We start from the raw sequence: 6,034 nt of genomic DNA on the forward strand, positions 1-6,034 counted from the left end.
TTTTGGTCAATGACATGAGACAAAGTATATGTGAACTGCTGTATGAAAAGTGAATTTACTCTGTAAATCTTCACCCAAATCAAAATAAAATGTAAAAATAAATAAATAAATAAAAAGAATTCCTGCTTTATAGAGAAGGGAGAAACATACCACTATTCTAGGTCACACTGTTATAAACAATTATAGTGAAATATCACTGGTCCAAACTGGCAAAGAAACATTGTATCATGTCAATTCCTTCATTAAGCCAAAAGAAATTCCAAGAAAAATGAAAATATTCCAAACAGAAACAAGTAAGAGCTGGTTGCACAACACTGTGAATATACTAAATGCCACTGAACTGTTCACCTTATAATGGTTCATTTTGTTACATGAATTTCATCTCAATGAAAAAGTATGTAAGTTTTTAAAATATGGGAGGATACACTTAACCACACCAGAGACAGATACAGCCAGATTCTCCAAAATACAGGATGGTAAATCTGACGTCTGTCTGCAGTACAAGTAGCCAAAATGGAGCCTGGAAAAAAAAAATGAAGGATGTGTTGAAGAGCCTCAAAAATCAAGCTCCTCCTGGAGGGCAGGGTGTTGTTCCTGCATGTGAGCCCCAGGAATAAGCAAAGCCACCTTGGAGCTGCAACTCACACTACTGCATACAAATGACTGGCTATTCCAAGGACTCAGTGGGCTTCAAAAAAAACCAAACTCACTGCTATCAAGTAGATTCGACTCATCACAACCCCCACTGGGTTTCCAAGGCTGTAAATCTTTATGAAGTAGATCGCCCCATCTTCTTCCACAGAGTAGCTGGTGGGTTTGAACCGTCAACCTTCTGGTTAGCAGTCAAATGCCTTAGACACTGAGTCAACAGAACACCTTACAGTGTGGCTTAGGGGTATTGTTAAAAAATGAAGCTGCCACAGTCAGCACACAATCACTCCTACTAGTCCTAGCACAGAATGATGTCACTGCATTTGAGAGAAGCCCTCCCTGCACAAGACTATATATTTAGATTTAACATAACCCAGTTGCTACCAAATATAGGTTGTGAAAATCCCTCCCCTCCATTCTTCTTTTCCCTCCAGTCCCCTAAAAGAGAAACTGACCAAACAAATAAGATTAATAGCCTCAGTAAAAGAAGGCCAGAAAATATTTAATAAGATCTTAATTTCAAACGGCTCTCTGGGAAATGCAGTTAAATCCGAGTTGGCAAGGCCACTAAGTCCTTCTTTTGACAAAAAAATTGGGCTTTACAGTTCAGCACTCCATAGTGAAAAACTGGCCAAACAGTTAACCAAAATTATAAAGCAGAAAAGGTCATTCCAGCAACCTTTTATTACTGGGTAAGAGGGGCTGAGTTCATTTCTAATCAAATATTCACTAATAATGCAAAGACAAGAGCATCTCCAGGTATCATTTAGCTCTTAAGAAATTACAACAGACAAAAACTGAAATAACCACTTGTGATGCCCATTTAAATGTGACAAGACAAAAAGTAATTTGTTCATATTACACAGTAAGAAAGAGGCCCAAAACTTTTACATGCATCCAATTTTTAACTGAAATACCAATAAACCCTGGAAAACTTAGGCCTGGAAGAAGGAAAGAGAACATGTCCTACCTAATTCATTCCTTATTCAGCCTGCTTCAAACCTGTGTCTAAAATGTGGTATTACAAAAATATAGATCTGGTTAAGGAAAAAAGGAAGAACTGGACGTACCCGAACCTCTTAATTTACAGTTGGAACATTAGTTTTATTAATTTTACCATCCAACTTTCAGTAAGGCTGTCTGCAGAACACACTATCCTTTGAGCTTCCTTGGAAGTCTCAAACTGTTAAGACACCTACAAACAGTTCTCACCTTACCACCTCACTTAGTCATCACTGGAATAAGTTACACGTTTTCTTATACAGCTTCATATCCTTCATCTACTGCTTTCTATTATTACTTTGTAAGTATACCCTGAGGCTAAGCAATTGAAGTACAATAAGAAAGTAATTAATAATTTACACTGTTCCGCATTAAAACCTTTCTTAGTCATTCTGCCTTTTTCGAGCTTATTGTGTTTCCTTTACTTTTTCTTTTAAACCATAATGGTTATGATAATATCGTTTGGCATTTAAAACACATTTTTCTCCTTTTTTTAAAATTGTTTCTATTTTTTCCTCTTGGAAGTCAAAAGTTTAACGAAGCAGCCACACGATGCCAGGTGAGTTCAATAAAAGCCTGCTCCAAAATATAAGACTGCCCTGAAAACAAACAGCATGAATAAATTCTTACGATTCAAAGAATTTGGGAGCAACAGGAAGTTCTAGTTTCTTCACTACCTTGACCTACCGCTTTTCCTAAACCAGATCATTCCTGCTAAGCCCCAGAAAAAAAAAAAAAAAAGAACATATGCCGGTCTAAGATTACCCTCGCTTGCTTCCCACTCTCACACAGCGGGTCAAACTTTCGGAGTTTCTTTTTCTTCCTCCAACAAGTAATGAAAAAGGAGCTCTAGGGGCGTAGTGGATAAGGCACTTGGCTGCTTACAAGAAGGTCAGTGGTTCAAACCCAACAGCTTCTCCACAGAGCAAAGACAGGACCATCTACTTCCGTCAAGATTTACAGCCTCGGAAACCCAATGGACGTCGCTTAGTCTGTATCGACTCGATGGCAGTGAGGTGTTTTTTGTTTTTTAAATATAAGGAATTACTGTTCTTTCCCCAGGTGGTTAAGAGCCTAGGGATGGGTTCCTCCATTACGAGTTGAGAAGTGTCTCTTACTCTCAAATTACCGGAGAGAAGGTGAAAGAGTTGCGCCTTCTCTTCAATGAGCAAAGCTTTGGGGGAATCCCTCTTCCCTCTGGCTCATTGGACACGTTCCAGCCTGTCGGTGAACGAAGCCAGGCGGAGAAGAGAAAGAAGGTTCTCCCCGTGGCCTCCCGTCTCCAGCGGCCACACCCCTGGCCTTCAGCGTTCCTAACTCCTCAACCAGCCAGGAACGCACCTTCTAAATGTATCTCTCCTCGGCACCCCACATCTCCCAGAGGCCACAACCTAGGATTCCCTCACCTCACCACTGCCAGCGCGGAGAAGTCCCTTTCGCCGCCAACCCTCTTCCTCACAACGGTAACACCAGGCGGCTCCCTCAACCCTCAACGGTCAGGCTCCTAGGATTTCTTCCCCGATGTCTCCGACCCCACCAGGGACACATTAATAAGGGACACACCCCAAAGCCAGCCGACTCGAACTCACCGGAGGCAAGGGCGGGGGAGGTGGCAGCAGCCAGAGATCACGGCCTGGGTAGTGTTGTAATGGTTTCCTGCCCGTCACGATTCCTTCAAACTATAAGCCACTGCGCAAAAGCCACTTTGCCAGGGACAAAGATGGTGGACAGGAAACGCTGACGTAAGAGGACCTAGTGGCTACACGTAATCGGCGTGCGCCTGAGAACCAAAAAGACTGTGATCTCTGTTGCCTTGGAAACAGAATGATTTCGGGTAATCTGAAGACGCCTAGAAACGTGGGCTCCAGAGGCTGTTCAGTGGTTATCTGAAGTGATACAGTGGACAGGCTGACATTCTCTGGATTTATTTCCTCCCACAGGAGTTTTTTGAAAAATTTATACACAGAGCAAGTAAAATATCTTGTTCCTTTCTGGGGGGGAAAACACAGCAAACTCAGCAAATTTCCCTTGTACCTTCCAGGTCAAGATTATACACAGATAGCGAGACAAGAGGAGAGTGGTGCAAGAAGAGATTGAGGTGGCATTAGTCCAGAGTTAATCCCAGCACTAAGGGTGACTGGGAAAGTTACTTAAGGTCACCTCAGTCTTAATTTTCTTTCCTGTGAAATAAAGATAATAGTACGTCTCTGGGGCTTGAGAAACTTAAACAGGATAAAGTGCCCAACATGTAATAGGTGCTTTGACCTTCTCAGAAACCAAGCCTAGCGTCCAGAAACCAGAACTAAAGAACAAGGTTAATCAGGGTAACTAAAAGGGAGGTGTAAGGGGTAGTGGTAGCATAGTGCCTAAGGTTCAAACCCACCAGCCACTCCTCGGAAGGAAGATGGGGCAATCTACTTCCGTAGTGATACTGCCTAGGAAACCCAAGGAGGGGTCGCTAGGAGTCGGGTCTGACTTGATGTGGCACATAACAACAACAAAGGGGTAGGTGAACTTTGTTTCCTTGCATTTTTAGCCATTAACTCAGAGTGGAAAAGTGTACGTTGTTGTTAGGTGCTGTGAAGTTGATTTCAACTCATAGCCACCCCATGTATGATAGAAGAAAACGTTGCTTGGTCCTGTGCCATCCTCCCAATGTCTGCCATGTTTGAACCCTTTGTTGGATCCACTGTGTCAATCCAGCTCATTGAGGGTTTTCCTATAAAGATTATAGTCAAAAAACCCAATGGGGCAATTCTACTCTGCCACGTGGAGTTGCTATAAGCTGAATTGACATAACTGGCACCTAACAAGATCTTTATGGAAACAGATCCCCAGGGCTTGATCTGGCTGAGTGCTGGGTGTATTCAAACTGCCAACATTCTAGTTAGCAGCCAAGCACTTAACTATTGCACCACCTGTGAAGTGTGTATTTTTAAATTTCATTCTTAAGGAAGTAATCAGAAGTACCTAAAAGGCTTGTAAAACATACTTACATATTATTTAAATAGGTGAAAATTGGTGCAGTGGTTAAAGCACTTGGCTGCTAATTATAAGTTGGGCAGTTCAAACCCACCTGCTGCTCATGGGAGAAAGATGCGGCAGTTTGCTTCCATAAAGATTTACAGCCTTGGAAACCCTATGGGGAAGTTCTGTTCTGTCCTACAGGGTTGCTGTGAGTCATAATTGACTCAACAGCAATGGGCTTTTGGTTTTCATTGCCTAACATGTCCAAAACCTAGTCTTCCCCCAGTTGTCCCCTTTTCTGTGCTCCTTTCTTCATTTTCCTTATCTGTAAAGTGAAGGAAATAGTAATATTCAATCACATTATGAAAATTAAATGAATTAATATACATAAAGCTCTTAGAATTGTCTGGCACATAGTATGGACTAAGTATTTGCCGTGATTGTGATTATTTCACTGAGTTGCTCAAGCCAAGAACCTAGAGGTCATTCCTACTTTCTCCATCTCCTTTAACTCTCACATTCAATCCATCCAAGTTGTCAATTCTATCTTCAAATGCATCTTAAAAAATACACCCTCTACTCCATCTCATTAATTAAAGCACCATCACCTCTTGCTAGAAGTCTCCTCCAAACCATTCTCTATAGAGCCACATTTTTGTCTGTCTAGCTTTTTTTTTTTTTTTTTTTAAGTATAACATACACTCAAAAAAGTGCACACATCATAAAGGTAAAGCTTGATGAATTTTCAAAGTAAATATACCCACATAACCCTTACAAAAATCTGGTCATGACTCTGCTGTATAAATCCTTTAATGACTTCCCATCACTTGGACTAAAATCCACACTCCTTCCCATGACCTATGAGTCTCTGTGGTTTGGTCCCTGTCTACCTCTCTAACATCCCTTTATGCCTTTTAGGCACTCCTCCTTTCCCATTTTGCTAGATCTAAGTAGCCCTTGAACACACAACTTTTTCCCATCTTAGGGTCTCCCCAAAAATGCTCCTCCTGCCTATTCTTTTTCCCAACTCCTCACCTGGCTCATAATTCAGGTCTGTTTGTTACCTCCTCAGAAAGGCATTCTCAGATTACCCAATCTAAAATAGGTTCTGCCCTCTCAGTCTCCACAGCCAGCCCCCCAGCCTTAAGACTCAATTTGTAAACTATGTATTTACTGTTTTATCTACTTGCGTATTCTCTCTCTCCCTAGCTAGATTATAAATTCCATGAGGGCAAAAACCATGCCTATTTTTATTAGTACTTTATATACCTGCATACTCCCTGGCACACAGAAGGTTGTTGTTGTTGTTGTTACATGCTGTCGAGTTGGACCCAACTCATAGCGACCCCTCCTTGGGTTTCCGAGGCAGTATCACTACGGAAGTAGATTGCCCCATCTTCCTTCCAAGGAGTGG

The sequence above is a fragment of the Orycteropus afer genome, unplaced genomic scaffold, assembly GCF_000298275.1.
Source record: "Orycteropus afer afer isolate SDZICR_OR568_19922 unplaced genomic scaffold, OryAfe1.0 scaffold00196, whole genome shotgun sequence".
In the NCBI taxonomy this organism is placed as follows: Eukaryota; Metazoa; Chordata; class Mammalia; order Tubulidentata; family Orycteropodidae; genus Orycteropus; species Orycteropus afer.